The following is a 14,135-nucleotide window of genomic DNA, read 5'->3' as shown; positions in this document are numbered from 1 at the left end:
CCAAGCTTTCAGAATCACACTTCCAGTGTCTGTAAATAAGCTGGACTCTCGCCCTCTCAATATGTCAGAATTTTTGGTCCATGACCAAATCCAGCCCACCAACGCCCTGCCTTAATGAAGCATTAAAGTGTTTTCCAACATGGCCAAAAACTGCCGATGACTTGTAAAGCAGTGTACGAAAAGCATTCCCATGAAGATTTCTGCCCAAAGATTTCACTGCGGCGCAATCTTATTTACAAAATCGCTGCCGCGGCAAGAGCTTCGAGCGCTCGAACTGCAGACCGGACGCCCTCTTGAGTGACGTTTGTGAGAGAGAGCCCTCTCATTCGTTTCAGAAGCGGTAGCAGACACTCCGGCCGGAGCGATGTCGCTGACGGATGATGGCCAACATGACCTGGATCATGTGATCCCAAATCCAAAGAGGAGCGTCCTTCCTACACACATCGCTCGTCCCGGTGCTCGTCACGTGTGTATCGTGAAGGTGAAGGAGAATGTTTCGCGCACGTGAGATTCGGGGGGCTTTCGTAGGCGTCGCCAGTTCACTGCGGTTGTACTGACTGTGCGAAAACAGTTTTCGGGCACCTAACATTCCATACCGGCCAAAAGCAGAAACAAAGTTGTCTGTCCGCTAGACTGCTCCTTTAAAAACACACCTTAACTTTTTCGGACACCGTAAGGCTTCGGTGCTCACTGTGACGCGACTCATTAATATATTAAACGGCATTACCGCCAGCAATGAGATAGACTGTCGTCCTTGACGATGAAACTGCCAAATCATCATCATTAAAATAAAGTCGGCGTTATTGCCAAGACATCGCCTACCGACGTGAGGCCCAACATTAAGCAAGCAAACAGAACATCACTATCTTCCGTTCGCACGTAACGATACATCACGCTCCGTAACCTTGTGATTACGGGGCTGAAGGACAGCGTTGCCCCCATGGGGGCAACGCTGTTAACCCTGCTGTTAACCCTGCAGGGTTAACATTTCTACACATACAGATGACGTCAGATGTTTGGCCTGCTAGCTAACCAAACTCGGGGGGGGGGGGGATCTATTTATTTCCACATTATATGTCTGCAAGGCAGCGACATCTTGAGTATACGCTAGATACGCTTGGCAAAACAGAGCAGCGCTCTCGTACACGGAAGGACATGCAAGGTAAATTTAGCCAGGTAGCGAAGGCGAGAAAAAAACAAAAAACAAATCTGACCCGGCAACACTGTCATCTCCGTGACTCGGGCGGTCCTGGGTGTTGGTAGCACAGGTACGGTCGTAAAGAAAAAATATTTACGACGCGCGCATGGGTCTTGTATAAGCTAATAGTTTATTCATAATTCAAGTATAGCAAAAGCTATCTGTTATCCCACAAGTACACATATACGAAATCATCTACCACATATGTACGTTTCCGTATCCTGCTCCACTGCGCATGTGTAGCTGTACGCTCGTTTGTCCGTGCATTCTTTTATCCGTGCCGTGTGCCCGTGCATTGTAATGCGGAGTTCGTACACTTTCTGGATTAAACAGGAAGCGACGTTCACATTTCGAAGCTGTAGGCAAAGATTAACACGTGTGAACACATGAGTGCTATTCATCCCGTGTTGCTGGCCCCGAGAAAAAAAATAAAAAACGTTTCGTCAATGCAAGACCGGCCATGATAGCGTCAGTGTTACCGAATCAGCTGTGCACCAAGGATGCCATGTTTTTTGCAACGGACCCATTATGACCACTCGTTGAAGAAATACAAACAGCTAATCACTACGTGTACGTTTAGGTCTAGGTTAGAAATGGACATTAAGTGAAACTTCCAGCTTATTTGTGGTTATCACGTACCCTTCGTCAAAACCTGTAAATACTCTATGTGTTTCGAGCTGATATGTGTCATTAAACCTGGTGTTCTTCTGTGTTCTCGTCTGGTATTGCTGTCCTGGGTGACTAGTATGGTTCGGTAAGGAAAAGGGGAAGGTACAACGCAAACGAAGTACGCGAATGCAAACGTGCCATGGCAAATTATGCACTACTTATTATTCATGCTGCTGACGTCATATGTGACGTCATTTATTTACAAAAGTAGCAGTCCGCGCAACGGTTGGATGGCGCTAACAGTCTCGTATCATGGCGCCATCTGAAGACGCAGGGCCCTATGGGAGTTTCGCTACCTGTTTATATATACCTTGGGACATGTACTGTAATTTTCGAGACAGTGTACCACGTTCCTTTGCCTCCCTCCCTTCCTTCTTCACAGACTTCGGCCGGATTCACACGAACGTTTTTCGCGTCCGTGTTTTTAACGGAGGCACAACGGACCCATTGGAACCTATGGGGCTCGAATGTCATTACGTTGTGTTTTTGATGCACACGGACGACGGACGATCGTGTGAAAAGGTCGTGTGAATCCGGCCTTCGCCTCAACGTAACCTTGACCCAGCAATCCAAACACATGAGCGGATGGGCGACAGAAATTTATACTCTTATCAGCGGCGTCTTGGCGAACAAGTCATGATAAACGGCGTCTTACATAGAAAACGGGAAGACAGATACTTCGTGCTCTGTTTTGAATCAACAGCAAACCATTGGTGTCCGCCCATTTCATCGGACGCCATTTCGTCGAACGCCGTTTCATCTTTGTCACAGCTCTATGCAACACCGCCAGGGGCTTTGATAGTTCACAGAGTCCCTGATGACAGCCGGGTTGATGCGGATAGTCTAGGCACACGTCGTGTTTCTCGCTTTTCCGTTACTCCAATCCACATGTGGACACACTCCCCATCTCATTCCCATATCACTTACCCTCTCACATGTAACGGGGCGGGGTACCGCAACGTGAGGCACCTCATGTCATCGTCATCATGTAGATGTACCTGTCATTGCTATACAGTAAGTAGGATACGTGCCCGTTATGTTATGTATATACTAAATGACAGATGGTAGAAACAGGTAAAGAAGAAAACAAGTCATTGTCGAAGCGAGTCCGTTTTTACGAACCGAACGACTTCTGAATCCATTCAATTTGTAAGTGTCTTTCTAAGAATGACACATCTCATTGCCGTATCCACAAAAAATCGAAGTAGCCATGTTGGGGCTCTTTGTGCACGACAGTTATTTTCCAGAATCTATACGATTAATCACGTCACAGCGCGTTAATTACTCTGCGCCAATTAATCACTCGTCTCTGCTATGCGACATGTGAAACGAAATACAGTATGGTTCGGCAGACTCCTACGGTATTTTAATATTCCCTATTAATGTGGTCATCTGTTCCACAATTAATTACCCAGTTCCGAGAGAGCCAATTGCAGTACTTAGCACAAGGACGCGGAAGGGGGCGAAAAATGGCGAAATCAGCGAAGTGCATTCTCCGTGATTTTATGGGCCAATCTTATATGGTTTGACGGCTGAACTCTAATTGTTCGAGGTTGTTGTTTTCGACGGGTTTGCATCGCTATCGCTGTTATAAAAACGTTGCATACGTTAAAGGGGCTATGACATATGCATGTGTATGTTTCATTGGATCATTGCATCACCTATTGAGCTCCACGCAAAACAAAGGGGGGGGGGGCAGGAAAAATAATTTTCCAATTGTGGTGGTTGGCGAGGACAAACCGCTGGGCTGAAACGTCTGAAACATTGGTGTCAAGCCTCGTCCATTCCTTTTGGTCGTAACGGTACGTGACCTCTCCCTATGGCCGCCTTACGGGTGGATATGCTTGCAATAATGTCATAGGAGATCAGGTTCAGTGTTCGCGGCGTCCTCGTCTATCACCCCCTCACGTATGATACTTGAAAGGCACGTTTACATGGGAGCAACTAACTCTATTTTACGTACATATAACTTGAGGCGAGGCCTCGCATATACTTGAACGATACACTAAAGATGTCTCCATAACAGGGGCCGTGGCGAACGCCACTTATGAGTAAACAAGGCGAAATCTCTTAACGACGTGACGTACTCATTAAGGGTCCGCCAATCACGACGTGCTATTGGCGGCCGTATACTATGGAGACGAGCCGCCGTCAGCCGCAAGTCCAGCCACTGGGAGCCACAGAAAGCCTGTGTTTGAAATCCTCTGCGGCGATTGACCGAAGACTATCACCGCTCAACTGTATATGTCCACGTGGGGGAGGTAAACATTTCTTCCAGCGTTCACACGGAGGCCCTACGGAGACGAAGTGTCCAGCACCGTGTGTCGGAGATTTCCAGCGTATGTCAAAAGGACCCCAGGAGGACAAAATTTTTCCGCAGACCCGCCCCACGGCACGTGCAGCATGTCGTCACACAAATAGGCTGAATTACCTCTTACCTCAAATATGTCCACCACGTGGCGAACGAGAAAGAAGAGGTACTGAGTAGGCTTCCTTTATCTAAGGTTATCGTATGATGCCCTATAATCCACTAAATAAAATTTTCAACCTCGCCTGGTGTAGGGTCGTGCTACAACCGGCTTCAGAAATTCTGAAGTAAGATAATTCGCGAATGACTGAACGCTCGAAAGAACAAAAAGAGATACAATGACGATGGTGATGATTGGGAAATTCGCCGCGTGAGGTGCGGCCCACGACCCCAACGAACAATAGACGGAATGAGATGTGACATGATGATGAGACGATGAATGACCCTCAAATGACAACTTGCTCTAGGCTAGTTCCATCTCAAATAGAACAAGCCGGTACGTTTGATGTCTCGTATGAACGAAAACCTTTTGGAAGTCCCCTTCACAACGCAACACAACCCTTCAATGACCCTTCAGAAACGCTACACATCTCTTCACACGACCCTACAGGTAGCTAACGCAGGACAGCATACGCAGGCAAACGAGCCTTTCGGGCTTGCTCCTATTCAGCTTGACGGCGCCGTCTCGCAGCCTTAGCCTTCTTTGGCCGCCGGTCCTCCCCACAGCTTGATTCATAGTCCATGGCGAGCCCACGCAGACACATCTGGAACGGTCGATCACCACAGCTGCACCTGCCAATGTCGCCACGTCAGCGTCGCCTCGAATACCCATGTACCATGTACCGTCTCCTCCTCTCCCCTCGGAGCGCCCCTCTCCGCTTCCGTGGCTACAGACGCAACACGCGGCGATTCTTCCCTAGCGAGGACTCTAATGCTTCCGCATTAAAAAAAATAAATGCTTTCGGAATTCTCTGCGCTGCGCGGTTCGGGAAACAGAAGAGGAAAAAAACTGCCTCTCGGAAAACCATGTCGTCGCACGCGGGTTTGAGGCTATTTCTTATCGCATTGTAGTGATTTTTTGCTCTGGCTTTATATATATATAACTAGACTAGATTAGACTAGACTAGAATATCTTCGATTTTGCCCCACGCGGGAGACGGTGACCCCGCTTGATTGGGCTCCGCGTATAAGGCAGCAAAAAATTGACAGTGCGCCTACCCATCAAGTCCGAATTTGGAATTTTCTTCATTGTGTAGTCCAAAGGACTATCTATCTACCACACATCAAATTTTCGCGAAAATATCTTGTGGGTTTTCTAAGATAAAGGCTTCCGAAATTCGTCATTTTTCGGAGGCATGGTGCTACTGAAAGAGGTATCGCTTACGTTCGAGATAGAATAGAGCAACAAATTACATACCATTCGATAGCCCCCTGAATGACAAATTAGATGGCGTCTAGCTCGATCTTATTCCTTTTTGTATATCGTCCGTAAAGTTGCGGTGACTATGGTGCTTTTTGGCGCTTTGAGTGAACTTTGATAATGTTTTCATTCGAGACATTAAATGTACCGGCTTGTTCGATTTCGATTCAGCAGTCTGCTGATCGTAACATAAGATCCTGCAGCTCCGAAAGCAAGGTACCACGATCAATCGCATAACGCACTACCATATAAAGTCCCAACGACTTCTCCAAAAATACTCCAAAAGGCTTGATGTCTTACTTACAATTTGACTGTCCGAGTTTGCTAAATACCAAATGCCAGACTTTGCTTACTGGTCGAAGGCTGCTTTCCGAGTATCCAATACTGACATCAAATAACCTTTACGAAAATAAGAAAGGATGAACATCGCTCGTAAAGTGAATTTTCCCATGAAGTGGCTTTCAGATAGTCCCGTGTCGTCCTGTCGTCGCAGTGGCTACAAGCATTGGTTGTGGCGGCGCGAGCGCTGTCGTCTACCGCACAAACATATCGCCGACTACGAAACAAAAGGAAGCCGCACACGAAAACCGATTCCTTTCCTGAAAGCACGAGTTCAAAAGATTGCGAAAGAACGCATTCTCCAATCGCAATTGCGCTGTTATTCATAAGGGGCCGTGTGCAGTCATATAATTCTGTTCAAATTCTTTCCCTGTCAGCACCACACGACGTCGTTCATCGTAATGGAAATATAAATATACCAGATGATATCTTACCCCATTGTGTTTAATTTCTATACGGGTGGCGTGACGCGCTGGACGTCTTTTCTGGATTGTGTTTGGAGTTTCGGTTTGTTATGGTCCAATGGCTAGATGGATGCATGGAACCAGTCAGTAGCTGCGTTATTTTCACCACAAAAGGTGCTGCCCCGTTTTACCGTCTTTACAAGGGTCCAACGGAAGTGACGAAAAGGTGCCTGACCGGTGCAGCTGCCCTTAGGACTGAAAAGAATGTGAGAGCGCCGATGGGGCAGATGGTCAATGCAGTCTGCCGTGCTATCTGTCAATGGAGCCAGTGGAATTTTGAATTGATGCGTTTCTTGTACACTAATCGCGGTCCCTATGACAGCACGTGCCAAAAGTTAGTGCTGGCGATCTTTAATTTCTATTCAGAAGATGCAACGTTGTTCATCGTTGAAGAAGCAAATGCAGTTATAGCACGTCGTGAACGGACGCGGCACCGAAAGCACGGCTCCAGACTGCTTGGTCCGAACACAAGTGCGTGTATATTTTGCTCTGTCGCCTAATGAAAGAATTTTCAACAATGTTTGACCATGTACTCTTGAGAGAACGCAAATAATATGACGGTAAAACTGCTGCGAAAACTTTTGTGCAATCAGGAACTGCACCAACTACGAACCATTCGACGAAAAGCGACCCGTTGTCGCTAAAATGGCGTTAATTGGTTTGCGACACACACACGAACGAACGAACGAACGAACGAACGAACGAAGGAACGAACGAAGGAAGGAACGAGCGAGCGAGCGAACGAACGAATGAACAAACGAATGAATGAACGAACTAACGAACGAACGAGCGAGCGAGCGAGCGAGAAAGACACGATGATGAGATGGAGCTGTTGCCGGCCAGCAGGCTGGGCGCTGCATGAGTGCCATTTGTAGATACTGAGAGATGATGATGAAGATAATGGAATAAGAATATTCCAAGCAGGATTTGAAATCTTAAAAAAAATGCTGCAATCGCAAACTCTGTTTTCACAGCTGGTTGCATACCATAAGCATTCGAACTGTTCCGCAGAAGATGCATGCGCAATCGCGGTTTATGAAACGCGGTACAAGCTGCTGCATTGTCCCACTATTGTTTGCCTCGCACATGGCGAGAGCTCATCGCGGATTGGGCAGTTGCCTTATGTGACACAGCAGGCATGCCGTCACTTCCTCTACGCTTCCATGCAGTGGAAACATATAGGAGTGGGATCTCCTTAGGTTTCCTTCCTCCATGTGTTTGAGTGATGCATCCGAGCCTTCTCGACAGAGCAAGAAAGAATGCAAACAGAGCGAATTGATCTCAAACGACCAATGTGAATCCAATCCGAAGCCAAGTAGGGCAAATTCAAGCCGAGCGAAACAAGTCGCTCAAAACCGGCAAGTCGAATACGCGATTAATTAATATGGTATACATTCATCGGAGTACGTAGTTCGATGTCGTCGCCACTCGTGTCCCCATTAATCATTCTTGTTATCATTATCATCAGATACCACCATCACCGTAAACCTATAGAAGATGTCGTGTGCATCACCGGCATGCTCGTTGAACATGACGAGATCATTTTATAATCTAGTGAAAACGAAATTTGGGCGGTGCCTGACGGGGGGCACGCTCGCGTATACCAAGACCCGTCAGCTTGATTCGACGCATTCGCAAGCGCGGAAAGTCGTTCGTGTGCATCAGCATTTACTTATCGCTTTTCATGTGTTGTGGCGCTGCTCCGTAATATTTGCATGCGAGACCTATTGTCGTGCCCCACGCCGCCTTGACGAGCGCACGAGATCGGAATTATGGGTATTGTAGGGGATCTTGACGTGATGCCTGGAAAGCGGCACACTTTTCTTCTCATCGAACCACGTGAGTTGCTCCATCATAATGCCGAGTCATCAGACCAAATGGCGGGGCGGATGGTTTCCGTTTCAGTGATTCCTTCCGCTTCTTTTGTTTTTCTGTGACCCTCCACTTTTTGGATGGGCTGGAAATTGCCAGCGAACGGGACGTCACGTCGCCCTGTTGTAGGGGTGCGACTCACGTTTCAGCACAGTAGATGTCGCTGGTCGTTGCCAAATGTCCTTCGGTGTTTGGGGGAAACGCTTCTGTGACTCCTGTGCTTTCGTGTATGTTCTTTTTCCCACGTGACTAATGGCAGTCAAATGCTCAACCAGGCTTTTCCTTCGCGTCAACGGCGAGCATTTCTTGAGGCGCATTTGCTCGTTACATGGAGTCTTTCTGGTATTCCGTGTCCGTGTTTCGAAACGATTTTCATAACCCCCTACATCGCCTATTCACCCTCTACAATACCCCCTACAGGGGTGGGGAGTTATTTCATCTTCGGGCACACATCGGCAATGAACCTAAACCTGTCGCGACTTCGACGCAACTGTAATAATGACCACCTCCCTGTGCTCGCGATTCGTGTGTGTGTGTGCGATTGCGAGCACAGCTAAAACAGTTTTGAATCGCTCTTGTTTGAAGAGTCAATCTGACTCAAACGTCCGACGTCGGTGGCTCGACCATCACAGATCGCGATAGTATTTTTTTGTGATGTTCCCCTTCAGTTGAATAGTACATTCGTAAGATATTTAACTTCCGCTTCGCACCGTTCTCCCACAATGCGGCGCCAAACATGTTCGCTAGACGCGAAACCTTTCTACATTCCGAGGCTTCCCGCATATGAACTATTAGTTCGGTTTCGAAAATTCCACAGTGCTCGTGCTGATAAGAGGCCAGTCCACCTCACAGCAAATTGTCATGCACCTTTGACAAAAATCACTGGGAGAGAACGACGCCAGAAACAAAGTCCAGTTCGACAAAGTTCAACATTTTTTTATTATTATATCATCAACGCGGAACCCGTGAGCAATTACTTTTTTATTTGGTTCACATCACATAGAGGTTTAACAGCAAAAAAAAAAAAGATCACTGCTTTAGCTCCAAATAGTTTTTCTGAAAAAAAAATCACAAAGTTAAGAAGTCACGTTGTGTGCCTGCAAGCGCCGGACGCTGAAACCCAGTTTTAAAAAAAGGTTCAGTGAGGGGGTGTCTGACTGCTATTGCTTCTGAAAGCCATTGTATTAGCGAGACGCTACTCGTCCTTGAGGCCCGTGTGAAACCCTACCAACCGCCGTCCTGTCATAATATAATTCCTTTTTCTATGGTATTTCCCGCTCACTAGGACTACTGGCCGCTGCTTACTGTGTGTGCACGTGTGGCATACCGGATAGCTAAGAAACTCTCAAATCGAACTCCGTTTATACGCCCCTACTGAAAACGGCCTAAACCACAAATCTCCTTTTGTGAATTGCTCCGAAAGCGTTGTGTACTCAATTCCCTTAAAATATGGATCCTTCTACACTCGCCAAGCTAAAAGTTGTAATAATGAGCGCTTAAGAGAGCACAAATGTTTCCAATAATTTCACTGCCATCCCTTTTGAGCAAACGGGTTTACCAGTGATCAGATATTTTTGTATAAGTGTAGATTGTACTAGCGTAAAATCGTGTAGATTGTACTAGCGTAAGTACGAGGCTAGCTCTCTCCGTCCCAAAGCGCAACACCAGGGCGCTGCGAATGTTCCATGTTTTTGGTAACTCTACAGAAAAATGTCCCTCATTAAGAATACAGATTTTAAGTAACATTAATTCTGCTTGCGTTGACTTGTTTAAAAGTAATATGGGAAGTGTCCAATCAGCTCTTCGTCGCGCATGTGAACTCTGATGTTTGTATAAGTATGGCCAATGCCAGCTGCTTTTTCATTGTGCTATGAACGTTTAATTTTATTTTATTAATACATTCCTATGTTGTGTGCTTTTATTGTGTACTGCTGGTAAGGCTTTAGGCTGTTAGTAGACACATATAAACATAAATATAAATAAATAATTCACCAACCTCCGAACCATCCCAACGTTGAGACAACTGTTTTGATTGTCTTCCTCTCTTCAATGAGGCTAAAACTCTATTGCATTGCAAGGCTGATACCTCTCGCACGATCTTGGAAACGGCTTTTATCACTCACACCCCAGGTTGCATTAGTAGTCTGTCCATGGTTATCGCTCTTTGCATTTATAATCTAGTGACCCCCACATAGAGTATTCCACTTTCTTGGTGCTTTCCTTCCCTTCCTTGCTTACTTAAATCTTTCGGTTGCAGATAACAAAAACGTAAAGGCATCCTTGTCGGCCACAACGCTCTTCTCTCTGCTTTGTTTTACTTTTACTCGGCCTCGGTGCTAACCGTTGAATGAATCAGATGTCAGGCGTAATATTGGCTTCTTCAAACACACACACGCACATAAATGGGATGATGATGTGGTGGGTCATTCTCCGCCGTTATGGCGCTACACTGCCCCATTGCGCTTGTGGAAGGGATGAGAAAGTGATGATGATGGAAAGGTGTCCTATTAGAGCTCGTCCATTAGTCTAGTGCTGGAGAGGAACCCAGCAACAGATCGTAGGCCTTGCATCAGATGTGAGGGGTTTGACCATGGTCCGAGAATTTTGGCTAAGTCGAACTGGCGTTGATCGACGCGTGGGAGAGCGGTTCCATGAGGGCGCGCTCGCGATCGTGCTGTCCGCAGACCAGGAGGACGTGATGGAGGTCACCGCGTACACCACACGTGGAACAGAGGCTGGACGCGCCGACACCGAGGAGGTGTTTGAAAGCCGGTGTAAAAGCCACATTAGAGGAACTGTAAAGTGAATTTCAACCCAGAGTTATCTTATGATTTTATGAAAGCCTAGGAAGAGTACGTCTCAGTTACGAATCCCTTTTTTCTTTGAGTAATCGAATTTCAAAGATTGCATTCGAGCGCAAAGCTCAGTACTCTCTCAGCAACAACACTGGGTTGGCTCGTGTCGGCTACGGCTAGTCTCGCCTTTCTAATCTGCCTCCCGATCTGTGGCGCAGCCGTAATGCTGTTTTGAGGTCCACGTCGTGTGATGTCGATTTTTCCAAACTTAGATGCCTTCGAGCTTGCGATAGTCCAGCAGTCACGCCCGGTGAACTTTTGTTCTTATGAGTGCACGCGGGAGACGCAGCATGACACGATATCATCCGCAGAATCGTCGACGGAGGATGAATTACCGTCATTGCCGTCAACTGGCCGCCGTCGGAAACACCCTTCATGTGTAATGAAAATGTTGAGAACCTCGCAGCCGAAATATGGCATTGCTCTTTCGGTTCAGGTGTCCTTGCGGCATATGCGTGCCGATGCCGACAGCAGAAGAATGCCTTTGTTGCCGCGAAATGAGACGTTACTGAAGCAGCGCAGCGATTGGATTTCAAGAAATATGTACTTTTGAATACTGTGGCTGAAGACTGAGTTGCTCCAGTTATCCTATTGCTACGTGAGAGAAAGCCACGAGTACCTACGTTGTTATCAGGAACAGCAAAGTGAACAAGTGAGTTCATTCATGTGTGCCTTCGGTTTGTTATTAGTAAAGTTACATATCATAATTTTACGCTATCCATGGTACATGCAAGAAGTTCCGGTACGTTGCCTACAAACAGTTTACGAGGTGGCTCTGGGAACCACTAGGAAAGCACTGCAGAAAAGTCCTCAAGGCATGTGCTGTACATACCATAAGGGAAAACTTTCCTTCTGAAGCATACAAAGAAAGGTTTTTGCCTTGTTGACGTGTGATGCACTAGGTGCTGTCTGACCATGTGTATGTTTATTCGCTTTCACTGAGATGAAGCTCTCACTTTTCTTTCAGGTGCTTGTAGACAGCATTGAATGCCTCCCATCTTGACAGAGGTACACTGGATGGTTTGGTCGTTAACACTGCTTGATCACAACATTGTCCCTTTCATGCACAATACAGGTCTGCCACATACCGTTCTGGAATAACCAGACAGCCACTACACAGTATAATACATTCTACAGACATCAAAGCTAGTAATGTTGCTTTATTGGTCACTATGTTTATGAATGAGCCTACAAGTGATAGCAGTAAACAAGCAAATAATGAAGGAGAACATCCCCATACTGTGTTCATATCAATTTGCAGTAACGCAATGTATGTATGCTTGTTTTTTTTGTTTTTTTTGTTTTTTTTCTGTTCAGTGCACAGGTGTTTGCCACAAACACGTTCCAGTTCATAATCTCTAAGAGAACATATAGGCTATCACGTTGCCTATAAAACATCTCGAGTTCATGACTTTATCAGTATAAGAAGGACTCAGGTGGGGTCATGCCAATGGCGTCAACAGAGGCTTCTCTTCAGAGGCATCCCTATCGTTGACAAAAATTTTAGACCTTTTCTGTGCACATCCATCTTTGCAACCCTTTCTCAATTTCTCATTATAAATTTCCCATCTTTTCCCTCATACCAGTCCAATTGCAGTCATTGGTGCGGGCTTAGGCCTCAGGCCCGCTACTAATTCACTGTAGCTCACATCTTTGCAAGTTGTTGGTGTTTCACTCAGGAGGTGATCTACATCCTCTGCGAAGATAAGATACGGTCATGGCTAAGTGTCTTCCCAATGCTCTTTATATCGAAACATGGTCCCTCATAGCTGTCATGGATGTTGAAAGTGTGCCAGGTCAAACCTAGACACATTATCTCGAAGCTTGTATGCACTGTTTCCTGAATGACAGCTCATCTGTGTACGTAAGCTTACACTTCTCCACATGCTAAGCGGAAGCTCTGCATTTCCCTCAGAATTGGAACTACACCTGTAAAGGTGGTTACAAGTATGCTGCATCCACGGGTTTAGCTCAACACATGCACTGGACTTGACCGCAGCTTCAAGCTTTTTCTTAACCCTGTGTTACAAGATCCTCTTGTGGACTACATGGCCACTAAGTATTGCCAGGCATGGCAGTTGCATATTGCAATTGTACAAGCTTGTTCTTTTTACCTTTTACCACATGTACCTTTTATGTCATTGTTGAAGATAGAAGTATTCTAACAAAAAATTCAACTACGCAAAGCTTGTGTGCCTTGTTTTGTATTATTTTTTCGTGCCCTCAATGCTTTCTACCAAGAATTTGGATTTCCTCTTCCTCTACCTTCTTTGTTCCCTTTCTCTAATGTACATCAGTATAAATATCTACCATGTGTGTCTGTATCATGCGTAATGAAGGACGGACTCTATTCGAAAGCTTGTGTTTCAGTAAGATTATTTGAATGTTTCAGTCTCTTATGGCCGTGAGTTCTGATAATCCTACCTGTGTCGCGAAAGGGAGCCTGCAACCTTTCTGGTAGGTGTTGTAGGTGAGGTCTGTTGAGGTGACTTTAATATTAATCAGCTCGAGTAACCAGGGAACCTGGTCAACAGCAAATACTACAAGGTCTCACTTGAATCTGCGAAAACATAAGGCGCTATGAATTCACACCTTGGCGGCACTGGCCCCAATGAAAAGGATTGTGCCAGACAGCAAGGCGTTCCCCGCAGCCATCTTGTTCACTTCTGGCTGACGTTTCCAAGATAAATTGTGTGTACTTGGGCACTCGGCTTTTGTGGTGAGAAGCGTGGCGCGAACATCTGGGTGCCCACTTTGTGAGATGCACCGGAAGTTCTGAATTTGATGCACATTTGATATACTTCTTCTGGTAGGGTGGAGCAGATGGTACAACACTGCAAAGTAGAAGAGCGTTCATTCAAGAGCAGCAGGCCATTCAAAACTGTTGTCTTTAGATTTCCAGAATGACTCAACAGCTGGTTCCACCAGTGGTGCAGATATTGTCATATCATGCACCTGCGAGGAATGCAGAAGTTAAAATGTTAAACAAAACAAGAGCTTGACCCACCTG

General features: G+C 46.2%; 1 protein-coding gene across 2 annotated transcripts in view; it reads right to left on the bottom strand.

Moving 5' to 3' along the window:
- Positions 1-14,135, bottom strand: part of LOC135383663 (uncharacterized) — a 177,315-nt gene that overhangs the window by 110,179 nt on the left and 53,001 nt on the right. The window lies entirely within an intron of this gene.

Source organism: Ornithodoros turicata, chromosome 2, assembly GCF_037126465.1.
Source record: "Ornithodoros turicata isolate Travis chromosome 2, ASM3712646v1, whole genome shotgun sequence".
Classification (NCBI taxonomy): domain Eukaryota; kingdom Metazoa; phylum Arthropoda; class Arachnida; order Ixodida; family Argasidae; genus Ornithodoros; species Ornithodoros turicata.
Note: the sequence above shows the minus strand (reverse complement) of the source record. Positions and strands in the feature narration are given on the sequence as shown.